General features: G+C 43.3%; 1 protein-coding gene across 3 annotated transcripts in view; it reads right to left on the bottom strand.

The window, feature by feature from the left end:
• Positions 1-14,730, bottom strand: part of LOC124595638 (acyl-CoA Delta-9 desaturase-like) — a 666,968-nt gene that overhangs the window by 267,760 nt on the left and 384,478 nt on the right. The window lies entirely within an intron of this gene.

Here is a 14,730-nt window from a genome sequence, read left to right as displayed (position 1 = left end):
CTGCCTGACGCTGGCCTGTGAACAAAATTATCAAGGCGATATAGGACTAGTATGGAATTCGAACAGAAGAATGATTTTTTGAGCAGGTGGTATATTCCCCAGGCAGAAAGTCGCAAGACTCTGGATTGAGATTCTGATACTTACTCATTCTGTCGTCAACGTACATTTCACGTAAGGACTCGTACAGAGACATGTAGATAGTCGTTTTCCCCTTGCTCTATCAGCGAGTGAAACAGGAAAGCAATACTCGTAGGAATGACTTTAACCCTCAGGCATGCACAATATGGTGACTTACCGAGTATAATGTAGATGTAGATATAAAAACAAGTGATTTTTCTTGCTTTTCTTCAAGTTCCTTGTGTGCTTCGTAACGCTATTATATTGTATGAGTTGGTATGTTACAATCCTAATTGCACGTTTCCTCGTTGAATCTCGAACATAGGAGCAGAATTCCAGGGTAGGCCGCACAAGGGCCCTGTACGCCACACCATTTGAACAATGCATTACAGTGCAGCCACCCATATGTGGGAGCCCTGAACTTGGCCACGCCACAACTCATTTTAGGTGTTACGCCACTGCGTATCAGTTTGGGGAAGGAGACCAGACAGCGAGGTCATCGATCTCATCGGATTAGGGAAGGTCGGGGAAGGAAGTCGGCCGTGCCCTTTCAGAGGAACCATCCAGGCATTTGCCTGGAGTGATTTAGGGAAATCACGGAAAACCTAAATAAGGATGGCCGGACGCGGGATTGAACCGTCGTCCTATCGAATGCAAGTCCAGTGTCTAACCACTGCGCCACCTCGCTCGGTTGCGTATCAAGTTTGCAATGAAATCGAGGTGTAAGAGTCTATCGCAGTATCATTGTTTCTTATGACATCGTCTGGGACCAGTCGTTGACTCCAAACGTCCGTCCCTTCTTTCCTTCATCGAGTCATCGAGGGGACGGCGCGCCATTGGTCAGAGCCGTTTCCATACACAAAACCCAACTTCACAGTTGCAAGTATCTTGATGATCGGAGCCGCTAACGACAGCCAGGTCACAGCGAATGCAGACTTCGCATGTCAACAGCCACTGGCTGCAGCGATAACACCTTCTGACGACGCATCGACCAGACCAGTACTTCCTGGAAATACGTTAACAAACAACAACAGTCGCCAGAGCCCTGTACAAAGGCACCTTCAATAACTACAAAAACTGTGCCCCGTAGTCGTATGAACACGAAAATCACACCCATCTGCAAGAGAGGAAGGAGAAGTGAGCCACAAATCTACCGTCCGATAGCACTGACGTTTGTCTTTTTCAGAATATCAGAAATATTCCGAGTAAAAAAATAACGAGATATTTCGAACGGAATGACTTCCTCCACGTCAATCAGCATCGATTCGAAAAAACCATCTCGTCCTTTTTTCATGTGATGTCCTGAAGATCTGCGCAATTCAATCTGGTAACTACAGTATTTCTTGACCTTCGAAAAGCATTTCACTTTGTACCATACGAATACTTATTAACAAAAGTAGATTCATATTGGGTCAAACGAAAATTGCGACTCCGCAGTGGATTTATTTATAGGCAGGATGCGGCATGTTAACTTGGATGGATAAGCTTGTACAAATTTTGAAGCAACTTCAGGTGCGACCCAGGGAAATGTATGATATCGCTCGTTGTTTATGTCGTGTGTATTGTTCGTAAATAGCACTGTGTTCTCAGAGACTACCAACATTCAAATGCGACATCTTAATAATGGTAGCCGTTACACTGTTGAAGCTATTAGACTGGTACGCTTACTCTTTTCTGATTTTGCTATTTTCCTTCGATTCTGCGTTTACATGTGTCTGTGTGCCAAACTGTTATACAAATGAGAGACGAAAGCTGTGTGACTGCAGCTGGAGATCAGACCCTGTGCACCCGGTGGATTAGCACCTCAAAAAATGGTTCAAATGGCTCTGAGCACTATGGGACTTAACTGCTGTGGTCATCAGTCCCCTAGAACTTAGAACTACTTAAACCTAACTAACCTAAAGACATCACACACAACCATGCCCGAAGCAGGATTCGAACCTGCGACCGTAGCGGTCGCGCGGTTCCAAACTGTAGCGCCTAGAACCGCTCGGCCACTCCGGCCGGCGATTACCACCTCATTGTGCATGTATGTACAGTATAGCAGGAAGAGCACATAGGAAGCTATATGTGCCGGTCTGGGAACGTTCTTTCTTGTCGTAGCCTCCACGCACGGATAAGTTCAACGTGATGATGTACACAGAACAGGGACTCTTCAAAAAAGAGGACATGGTGCCACTCCTGTATCGAATGTTGTTACGCGAACTACTGTCGGAGCGCCTTTCTCTACTGTCGCTAGGGGAAATCACAACAACGCTCGCCGTACTCATAGTGGGTGGTGATCCATACTGCCTTCCGCTGTACATTTGGACTCTTTTATCTTGCTACAAACAAGCCATTTCCTATCTCAAAGCACGGGACGTGGCTATTCGTTTCTCCCCTGTCGCGTGAGGCTATTGAGATCCTAAACCGCGTTACGCGTCCCACATATTCCATATTGGCATGGCTGCCGTGGGATAGCTACAACCGAGAGCAGAAGTGTCTCTGATCGAAATATCAGTCTCTTGATGGCCACGGCTCTACTAGTGTCGAATTCTGACAAGTGCTGCTAGACGTTCTTCACTGCACGAGGCCTACACAACCAATAATCAAATACGATTTCTGAATGAGAAAACTACTGCGGAACCTTATAGTACTACAGAATGATTATGGCGTTATTCTTACCTACTTTGTGCGGTTATACTGAAATGCTAATCATTTACATAACCAGGCATGTGAGGCGTAGCGCCGTATAACGATCCTGCCTTGGAGGAGGTTAAGTGGGAGATGTGTCTCAGAGCTGGGTAGTGACAGATGGTGACACGTAGTTTATGTATCAGCCGATAGAGGACAATATTGGATAGGGGGACTGTGTTTTTTGGTTTCGATTGTGCCCACTAGAGTGAACAAAGTAATAGAATGTTTTTCATAAACTGTTCTAGTATTTTCATAAAGTGTTATTATGTCTTTTTGCGTAGGGAAAATGTTATAAATGTGTTTAGCAGTATGAATGATGCGTGAGTGTGGTTTAAGGTTAATATGAAGATAATTCTTTAACGAATATGTAGTGGGGTTTAGTGTGGGAATATTTCAAAGAAGTATGGATGTGGAAAAAGGGGATTTTTGTAGAATAGATTTGTAAAGTAAGTTTATGGTGAAGGGAAAGTTAATTCAGGTATAAATAACAATAGTAAATAACTTTATGCATATGCAAAACTTCAGCATATTAGATAATTACGTCGGTAAAAAGTGCAGTCGTTAGGTTTATTATTTTGCGATCGGTTATTGATGAAAAGCGCGGATTGACGCGGGAGAGTGTTGTTTTGCTATTGGCTGTTGAGTAAACTGACCAATGGTAGAGCAATATTCTTCGCGCGGCTTTCTCTGCTGGTAGAGAAGACTGAGAGAATTCTAGAGAAGAGTGGGAGCCTAGCCATGAAACAGTTCGGACGTGTAGTAGTAGTAGTTCCGATGGAAACGATAAGTTGCCCGATCTAGCAGTGTTTCAAACATCAAAAGTGTGGTAAAGCGACGGCATCATTATCCGATGGGCGTGTAGAAATTTTAGAATTTTCAAGTGAATTTTGTGAAAAGACATGAATTCCGCGTGGCGTATTGAGCAGGTCGGTGGCTAAAAACTGTAACTGCATTTGGTACCGACAGACTTAATATTTGGCGAGAATTCTTAATCAAAAACAATCAGTATTTTTGTAGCTATTACGTTTTCGGGAAATGCAACACCATGAACTTGCTAACGTGAGTGAAAGGGATTGTGAGTGACTGTGTTAAGACTAGCACAGGATTGGCAGTGATACTTGTTCGCCTCAGTTTCATAATATATTAATTGAGGACAAAATTTCCAACCTTTCATTTGTGTGAAAACTTTCTCACGAAACGTAGATTAGTGCAGTAGGTTTCACTCGGCTTTCCTAATGATGATCTGCTGACACAATGTTCACAGGTGGGTGCAGGTCCGTCGTAAAGGGACGGAAACAACGGCGGCGCCGCACATGTAGTACACTCATACCAGTTTGAGCTTTCTTGGGATCTCTACCATGTATGACTGACAGAGGACATAGAGAAGATACAACGAAGAGCAGATCGTTTATTTGGCGCGAGGCCATTACTGAGATGCCCAACAGACTCCGTTGGCAGGCGTTACAAGAGAGGTGTTGTGCCTCACAGAGACGTATATTATTGAAATTTCCAGAAACCACTTTACGTGAAGGGTCGGGCAGCATATTACGTTCTCCCACATACATATCGCTTGATGAAGAGAACGAGAAAATTCGAGAAACTAGAGCCAATACAGAGGCTTACCGACAGTCAATCGTCCCATGTATCATTCCCGAGTGGACATGGTAGGAGAGATCAGTTAGTCTACCGGAAGTCCCCTTCACAACACACCATCAGGTGGCTAGCAGTGTGGTATCATGTACTGGTACTAACCACCTCACGGGTGTCAAAGTTGGCATCAGAATCGCGAGTTTCGGTCAGCCTCTGATAGCAGTCGTGTGGGATCCGGCGCACCCAACAGGGCGTGCCCACTGAGTCACACCTCCATCGACTCTGTATCACGAGCGCCCTCTACCGCCGCGATGTAAGACGGCTGGCGGCAGCCACGCAGACCACTGTTGCTTGGAGCTTCTACACTACGTGACGCCACGCAGAAGCCGCTTTGTCGCGACCCTGACACCATCGTTAGTGCTTAGTTCAGAGAGCCTCATTTATGTTGATATTGTAATAGCTGGACTCTGTTTATTACTGCTTTATTTGTAATAAAACCTCAAACCTTTGGAGAAATACAAGTAATGTAAATCTTCGATTTACTGTGTTAACTTGTTCGTTAATCATTTTTGCTCCTGTCCAGCTTTCCTATGATGACAGTCGCTACACCACTCTGCAGCCCACTTCGCATTACCATTGTAAAAAATACTAAGTTGTACCCAACAAGCTGAGTACACCGAGGTGCAAGAGTCATGAGATACCTTGTAACAGTATGTCAGGCCTCCTTTTTCCAGGAAGAGTGCAGCAAGTCGACGTGGTATTGACTCAAAAAGACGTTGGAAGTCCCCTGCAGTAATGTTGAGCCGTTCTGCCTCTACACCCGTCCATAATTACGAATGTGTTGACGGTGCAGGATACTGTGCACGAAATGACCTCTCGATTACGTCCCATGAATGATCGATGGATTTCATGTTGGGTGATCTTGGTGGCCAAATCATTCACTCTAACTGTCCAGAATGTTTTTCAAACCAACTGCAAACAGTTGTGGCCCAGTGACGTGGTACATTGTAATCCATAAAAATTCCATCGTTGTTTGGGAAGGTATGGTCCATGAATGGCTGCAAATAGTCTCCAATAGCCAAACGTAACCATTTCCAGTCCATGATCGGTTCGGTTTCCCCGAGGACCCAGTCCATTCCTCGTAAACACAGCCCAATTCATTATGGGGCCACCGCCAGTTTGCACAGTCCCTTTTTGACGACTTGGGACCACGTCTTTACAACGAAATGAATACCCTTAGCTGCATACAGGCGTTGATATAAGTCAACGGAGACAGCTAAAAATGTGTGCCTCGACTGTGACTCGAACCCGGGAACTCCTGCTTACATGGCAGACCCTCTATCCATCTGAGCCACCGAGGACAAAGAGGATAGTGCGACTACAGGGACTTATCTCTGGCACGCCTCCCGTGAGACCCACATTCGCAACTGAATGTCCTGCACTATATTCATAGTGCCCCTGCCCATCATACTTATTATTCGCAGCTTTACTGCCGGTTACCTAAGAGTTCGAGCACTGTTTGTGCATCCGCACAGAAGAAGATGGTCAAATGGCCAGTGACCCTTAACTGTATATGTATGAAGATGGTATCTGTTCTTTCGGACATATCCGAAATAACGATACCATCTTCATATATATATATTGGGACTATGTCACCATTGGGTCTGCGCCACAGTCGAACCTTGCCATCAGCTCTTACCAACTGAAATCGGGACTCATCCAACCAGGCCACGGTTTTACAGAAGTCTAGTGTCCAATCGATATGGCCTCGAGTCCAAAAGAGGCGCATCAGGCGATGTCGTTCTGATAGCAAGGCACTCGCGTCGGTCGTCTGTGCCATAACCCATTAAAGCCACATTTCGTCGCACTGTCCTGACGGATACGTTCGTCGCACATCCCACATTATTTCTGTGGTAATTTCACATAATGCTGCTTGTCTGTTAACTGACTTTACCCAAGCGCCTCTGCTCTCGATCGTTAAGTGGAGGTCGTCGGCCAATGCGTTGTCCTGGTGAGAGGTAATTCCTGAAATTTGGTATTCTCGGCACACATTTGACGCTGTGGATCTCGTCATATTGAATTCCCTAACGATTTCCTAAATGGAACGTTCTATGCGTCTATGTCCAACTACTTTTCCACATTTATAGCCTGTTAATTCCTGCCGTGTGGCCATAATCACGTGGGAAACTTTTCACAAGAATCACCTGAGCACAAACGACAGCTCCACCAATGCACTGCCCCCTTTTACTTTTTGTGCGCGATTTTACGGCCATCTATATATGTGCATATCTGTATCGTAGGACTTTTGTCACTTCAGTGTATGATGTAGATGTAGGCGTTGCATGCCACCGCCGGCCGGAGTAGCCGAGCGGTTAAAGGCGCTACAGTCTGGAACCGCACGACCGCTACGGTCGCAGCTTCGAATCCTGCCTCGGGCATGGATGTGTGTGATGTCCTTAGGTTAGTTAGGTTTAAGTAGTTCTAAATTCTAGGGGACTTATGACCACAGCAGTTGAGTCCCATAGTGCTCAGAGCCATTTGAACCATTTTTTTGCATGCCACCTTCATGGTGCTATAATACTAATGGCCAGCAGCTTTTCTTCCTGAAATGATTTACTTTTCATGCGAACGTCGTCATCCACTGCAGAAATGTTCCAAAGAAAAGAAAGTCTCTATTGCAATATTTATTGATTAATTACGCGTTTCGCTATCGTAGTGCATCATTAGATTAACTGCAAAACGTAACAAATTAACTATTACATAAAAGTTTTGATTCGCGAACCTATCTAAATAGTTAAGTGGCAGAATCAGCTACTTTATAAATTCGATAAAAAGACAGAAGAGGCCTAGATTACTCAGAATTAAAAGCCATGGTGTTAGTCATCTTAGTCACTATTAAAACCATGGAAAAAACGGTAAGTGAAAACACAGTGGTCAAACCGAGGATAAAAATCCTGAAACGATAAAGAAATCGACCATGCAGGAACGAAATACACGCGAAGCGAGTATTCAGGATAAGGGAAGCAAATGAACTCACTAAGCACCAGCACAGCAGCAAATAGTGTAGGTAGGCCGGCGTTCACAGGCATATAATTCACTGATAGTCGATGAAATGTGTGCTGAAGCGTGGAAGACGCGGGATCAAGTCAGGTAAAAGCAGGGGATGGTGGGAAGGGCCGAGTGGTGGAGCTAGTAGTGACGGCCAGAGGAACTGAACATCTTATATTAGCTGATAAAAGTGAGATAATAAAATACACAACAGGACGTGATATAAAGTCGAGAAGTCGAGTGGTGAGCCTAAAAAACATTTCCTATCACTTAAGCAAGAAAGAAAAATAATAAAAATTATAAAATGTGAGTGACAGCGAGAACAAGGATTGTTAAGATATAAATAACAATAAAATTATAATTAAAATGGTCATTCAAGCACAAAACACTCCGTCTTCAGCCCACAAGTGGCCCATCGGGACCATCCGACCGCCGTGTCATCCTCAGGTGAGGATGCGTATAGGAGGGGCGTGTGGTCAGCACACCGCTCTCCCGGTCGTTATGATGGTTTTCTTTGACCGGAGCCGCTACTATTTGGTCGAGTAGCTCCTCAATTGGCATGACGAGGTTGAGAGCACCCCAAAATATGGCAACAGCACATGGCGGCCCGGGTGGTCACCCGTCCAAGTTCCGGCCACGCCCGACAGTGCTTAACTTCGGTGAACTGGCGTATCCACTGCGCCAAGGCCGTTGCCAAAATGATCATTAGCAAAATAGTAATTGAATGTACAAATCTGCAAATGAATGAGTAAAAAATAAGGGTACGAACAAAGGAAGGTAAAATTACGAAACAAGGATGCAGAAGGGGAAAAAGGGGAAGGGAAGAAGGGGAGGAGAGAGGGAAGAGAAAATAGGTGGAGGAAGAAAAAAGGGGAAAGACTGGCTGGGTTTATAACACAGGTGAGGGGAAGGTGCCCGGGAAAATAATATCAAATGGCTTAGAAAACCAAGCCCCAACGGACACACATAACTGAGACCTCAGCAATAGTATTATATGCACTGAGCCACAACCAAACCCAAACAGACGTACATAACAGAGACCTCCCTTACCATTTGCAACAGTCTGCCAACGCTCTGGTAATTTCTAAGGTGGTGGTAAGTTCCTATGGGCGCAAACGCTGATGTCATCGGTCGCTAGGCTTACACACTACATTATCTAACTTAAACTAACTTACGCGATGTCCGAGGGAGGACTCGAACCTCCGACGAGGGGAGCCGCGCGAACCGTGGCAAGGCGCCTCTGACCGTGCGGATACCCCTCGCGGCACTAACTTCTAGTTTCCGCGACTGAAGAACTCGGGTGGTTTTCAGGCGAAGAACCCGTTAAAGGAAAGCTGACATGAAGAGACAGTGGTAGGGACCAAGTGCATGAGAGGCACGAAAAACAAACATAGAATACATCTGGAACTAAATCAAGTGAACTCTGGCGAAGCTGTCATAATGATATCGTAGTAGATTTTATTTTTACTCTCCAATTGTTCACTAAGGCTTAGCTAACCCGATCACCTAAGAAATTTCGCTATTTAGAATTCCTCCGCAGGAGTTTTTTCCTTTGCGATCTCTATATAGAATTTGAAGTGCGATAGTCGTCGACTCGCAATGTCCGATAGCATCAAAATGCTCGGAAAATGACCAGTAGTTATTTTTACAGCACCTGTTTTTGTAAAAAGGCGTTCTTGAAATCTAGTCCTGGCCGCATGGCCTGTTTGCCCTATATAGGTGTGTTACTGGGCATAAGTAAGTTTGTTTACACCCGAATCAGAAAAATAGCCTAGCTTTTCCTTATGGATGAGTTAATATTGTAGGGGATCACGAGCGAAGAAGGAAATTTTGACACCACTTTATTTGAGTAGGTTAGCCTATCTGTAAGACATGGGACCGAAAAATGGTAAAAGACGTAAATGGAGTCGGACTGGGTGTTACAAGTGTCACGTGAATGGGTTACATTGCTGATTTAGAAAGAAACAGTTTATCTTCTAGACTGAGCAACGTATTTCAAATTTGCTGTTTCTCGCTGTAAGGGACTTGGAGGTACATTAGGTGCGCGCTGGGACATGAACGAAATCACTACATATTGCTAAGATTGTCTTTTATTTGGAATGTGGAACCACTGTTGCTCCACCAGTCCAGAGCAGAATGGAGCACTGTAGAAACATTATTCTGCTTTTCAGATGGTTCAGTTGTCTACGTTGTTGACAGACTAGATCAGATGGAACGAAGCAATTGCATATTAAGTAATACAGAGCGATGACCACTCAGACGAATAATTTTATGCGGCGTTCTATAATGCGTTCCTCTCTCAGGGCGTAGGCATCAACGTGGCTTACTCACACCACAGGCCAACGTCCTGGACGCTAGTCTACGCGAGTTGTGCGCGATAAACGGTACAATGTAAGCACATAAATTCGATACTCACAGCCTGGAAGTCTTCCAGCTTGGTTCCTCGCCAGCTCCTATCGATTTGCAGATGTGGAAACTAACGCCGCCCGAACAGGTAGTTTACGGCCAGATAAACGGACCCGGTCGTGCGTTTCTGTTTACCTTTCCGCTGTCTGCTACTGAAAGTTATGCCTCACCGAGAGCAAATAAACTTGTAGGTATTCCGAAGAGTTGGCGACTCGCAATATATTATATGCAGCGAATTCTGCGCTTCCTTTTCCTCGTTTGTTAACACAAAATTTTCTTCCTGCACGAACATTATGAACTGTAACATTGATGACAAGGAAACGATAATTCTCAAAAGAAAGATTCAGGTTTAACGTCCCGTCGCCGACATGGCCACAAGAGAAGCAGTATTAGCTCGTACTGGGAAAGTACAACGCGCCGTTTCATTTTCGGTCTTCGCCTTAAACGATTTAGGAGAAACATGGAAAACGTAAATCTGGTTGGCTGGGCGGGGACTTGAACCGAGAGCCTTACGAATACGACCCAGTGTCTTACCAATGCGCCATAGTCCTCCAAATAGCGATTGACATTTTTGTCAGGCGACTCGCATTTTCAAATCTTTCTTCTATTTCCCGGCCTTTGCCCTGTATCATCACGAGATCGGAATGTAATCTGCATCTGGCAATGTTAGTGGTAGAGGATGGCCTTCCTGTTGCCACCCGCCCTCTCCCCCCATCACCCCAACCCTCCACCAACCCAACATTTCTTTTCTCTTTTTCTCAAATTCGATTCAATTTCTCATTAGTTATCCGATCTACCCATATAATCTGCAACCCTGTGTGACTTCCGACTCAACTACTCCTTCCCTTTCATGTCCTTCGAGTCTTCTAACTGCAGTATATTTTATCCTTGCTACCTTCAGAGTTTCGAAGAGTGTATTACAGCCAATACTATCTAAAACGTTCTCTAGATTTAGAAATACTACAAATGTAGGTTTTCCATTCGTCAGTCTTTCTTCTAAGATAGGTCGTAGCGTCAATGTTACCTACATTTCTTCGGGACCCAAAATGATCTTCCTCGCAGCCGGCTTCTACCAGTCTATGTCTTCTTCTGTCAATAATTTCTATCAGTATTTTGCAACCATGACTTGTTCAACAGATAGTTTGGTGATATTCATTCGTGTCAGCACCTTCTTTGCAACTGAGATTATATTCTACTTGGAGTGTAAGGGTATTCCGCCTGTCTGAATGATCTTGCGTGTCAGTTGGGACAATTTTGTCGTGGTACGTGCTTTCAATGATCTCAGTTATACTATGGAAATGTAGGCTAATCAAGCGCCCTTGTTTCAGCGTAGGTCTTTTAGTGTTTTGTCAAATTCTTTTCGCAGTATCTTATATCCCATCTCCTCTTCTCTTTTTGTAGTATCATCTTCAAGTTCGTTAATTTGGTATACATTGCTATACATTGCTTTCACCTTTCAGTCTTACCGTCTTGGCTTAATACTGAATTGCCATATTAGCTCTTAATATTCATAATGGAGCAACATGTTTTCTTCAAAGCTATCTTAAATTTTTCCAAAGGTGGCATCTATCTTTATTATAGACATGTGGCCGAAGCAGGTTACATATTTGATGTAGAGTCATTTTGTAGCGCTAATGAAAGTCTGTATGTGACTGAAATTTACTGCCGTCGTTTCAACACATTATGTACCGTGATTCGTCACTCTATACAACGATTTTCCACTGTTCAATCGTCCAAAGTTTACTCTCCTTATACCAAGCGAGGCGTCGCTTGGCATTTACCTGCGAGATGTGTGGCTATGAGCAGCCGCTCGACCATGAAATCCAAGTTTTCTCACCTCCCGCCTAACCGTCATAGTACTTGCAGTGGGTCCTGATGCAGTTTGGAATTCCTGTGATGGTCTGGATAGACGTCTGCCTATTACACATTACGACCCTCTTCAACTGTCCGCGGTCTCTGTCAGTCAACGGACGAGGTCGGCCTGTACGCTTTTGCGCTGTACGTATCCCTTCACGTTTACAATTCACTGTCACATCTGAAACAGTGGACCTAGGCATGTTTAGGAATGTGGAAATCTCGCGTACAGACGCATGACACAAATGACACCCGATCACCTGACCACTTTCGAAGTCCGTAGGTTCGACGTATGAAAAACGTATATTTTTTGGAGTGTCCGGATACTTTTGGTCACATACTGTAAGTGAGTTCAATCTTTATGAAGATTGTTTTTATTCCTAGCATTGATACTGTGTACTGAGCTACTGGTTGGAAGAAAAGACATACAAATTATAACAAACGTCATTATGGAATAAATATACTGTGAAGTAGTAGTTAACGTATTCAATTCTTTGAATGGGTTTCGGCATGCTGTTCTTGAATTTAAACAACAAATAAGTCCCGTTACACGCTTTTGCACTCTAAAAACTTTTTGCCGGTTTGTGGATTTACCCCAAAGTATGATTCAGTATGACATAATAGAGTAAAATTAAACAAAGAGTGTCAGTTTTTATTTATATTTTTATCTCCACTACCAAGCGAGACTAAGAAAATGCGATGTAGGTGCACACATGGAATTTATTACGACTAAATATCCCTTATATCTTCCTTAAAATCATGGTCAGATGTTCCCCATCTACCTAAAAACCATGATCAAATATTTGTCACCCCAGACGTATCCGTACTAGTCACCCAAGCTCAGGCGGTCTCGATGCCCAACCGGGTTACGGCCACTGTTCGTATCAGAGGTGGGCAGCTCCGCGAATTAAATTTCTCACGCTATGTGCCCCCTAATCATCTATACATACTGAAACGTTTTCTTCGCAACATCCTGTATTCGCACACTAAGTACGTTTTCATTACTTTCCATCATTTCTGATGTTGAAATTTTAATGGCCATCAGTACACTTTCGCTTGATTGTTTAAGTGAGCATGAATTTTAATTTGAGTGTTGTTGCGATAATTTCAGCCAAGGATAAACCTGCTACTGATACTGTGAACGAGAATCGCGTACTATCATTGGCGAATTCGGATTCTGTTAATGTGAATATTTTCAGCTTGCCCCCACAAGAGATCACAAAAGGGCTTTCATCCCGCCTCCATATCCACATAAAACAGTCGTGAAATTGCCCACCATCCTTACATTTACGAAACGCCGCTTCATCTGGCTACAGAGTAACTGATGAAAGGCACACAGAATACCCTTCAAATCAGTTTATGTTTACAATACTGAACCAAATGGTAAAGCCTGTCTCTTTCGTTTAGTCAGTGGCGATTTATGAAGTAAATCTCGCAAACACTGATAACATTTTGTAAATTGACAGTAGCGATTCATATGTGTAAAACGATAACGTATTACAGGGATTGGACTGTGGGTAATCTTATATACAGCTTTAGTTCAATTCGTAATAGATGGAAGAGCAAAACAGTCGTACCTTTGCTGAATCACAGAATTCGTATAGGGTAATTTAAGGAAAATCATGGAAAATTTAAAGCTAAATGTCCGAATGGTGGTTTGACCGCCACTCTTTTCGGTTATACGAGTCCAACGACTCAATCATTCATCGCTGAGAATGGTTTTCAGTAGCGTAGGGCGAACTATCGCAAGGTTTATCCAGTGTCGTTGTGCTGGTTCTAAAGATTGCCATTGCCTTTCGCTGCCGTATCTTTTGTTTACGCTGATACTTCACCATTTGATGTTTTAGATCGTTGTGTAACACACGCATAAAGTAAACGATCGAATAATCAGTATGTTTACAAAACTGTCATCTGTGGAACCTAAGTGGCAATTAAATTATCGTTATCTGGTATTTATGCTCACATTAGCATTACGTTTTATCAGATATCAACGGTTCCTCTGTTCTAGCCAGTTATCACTATAGTAAACGCAGTGATGGTAAAAGACTTTCATAACAAATGTTAGAAACTGTATATAATTAAGTTAACCGAATATTAAAAATAATTTTATGTCAAACTTGATATTGTTTACGGTCTAGAGAAAGATAACTTACTGGTTAGGAAATTTTTACCGTATGCAGGGCACTGGTGTAAGGGTTTGATTCCAATGATCAACGCTGAATAACTATAAACAAAAGCGACGAAGAGTCTTCAGACTTTCTTTTATTGTACTTCGCAGCTTCGAGCACACAAATATTATCATGACGTGTTATGTTTAAAAAGAAAGAAAGAAAGCGGGTAGCAAAATACTAGGAAACCCTTTCCTCTTTCTTCTTAAAGATAACATAACCGGGCATGATACGATTTGTGTGACCGAGGTTGCGTAAGATAGCACAAGAATTTCGTTACAACACGGCGACTGCATTCTCCTTCTGCAACGACCCTAAAACTAGACACCTCGTTGTGTTTTTCTTCCATAATTTACTAATCTCTTTTTCAATGGGACGTGAAGCTGTAAAAGAACTTTAAGATTCTGTATACTGTAAACATACGAAAATTTATGGCGGCAACTACCCTGATTTTACACAAATTTATGGGGTCCTTGTATCATAATCACGCACGGGGCTACCAACGGTTCCTATCACTCTAACAGCTTCACCTTATCTGATATCAAGGCAGCACATATGGACGCAAAAGGAAGCAAATTACAGTATTCGACAGTAATATTACGAAACAGAAACTAGTAGCCACATTTATACACGATACATTGACAAGTGAAACACGCAACTGTCGTTCAGCTGCCTGTTTGAACTACTTCCGAAAACCAACAGAGAGATAGATCTCAAAATTTACAGGCCAAAAGCCATCGAACAGGCAGGTTTGAGCAAAATGGAAGTTTTTTATGAATAAAACCGAGTAGATCGCGAAATAAAAGTCTTTATTGATTACGACGTTTCGGCATCTGTGATCATAAGATATCAAAAAAACTTTGAACTTGCG

Source organism: Schistocerca americana, chromosome 2 (assembly GCF_021461395.2).
Source record: "Schistocerca americana isolate TAMUIC-IGC-003095 chromosome 2, iqSchAmer2.1, whole genome shotgun sequence".
In the NCBI taxonomy this organism is placed as follows: Eukaryota; Metazoa; Arthropoda; class Insecta; order Orthoptera; family Acrididae; genus Schistocerca; species Schistocerca americana.
The sequence above is the reverse complement of the archived record's forward strand: the minus strand, read 5'-3'. Positions and strand labels throughout refer to the sequence as shown.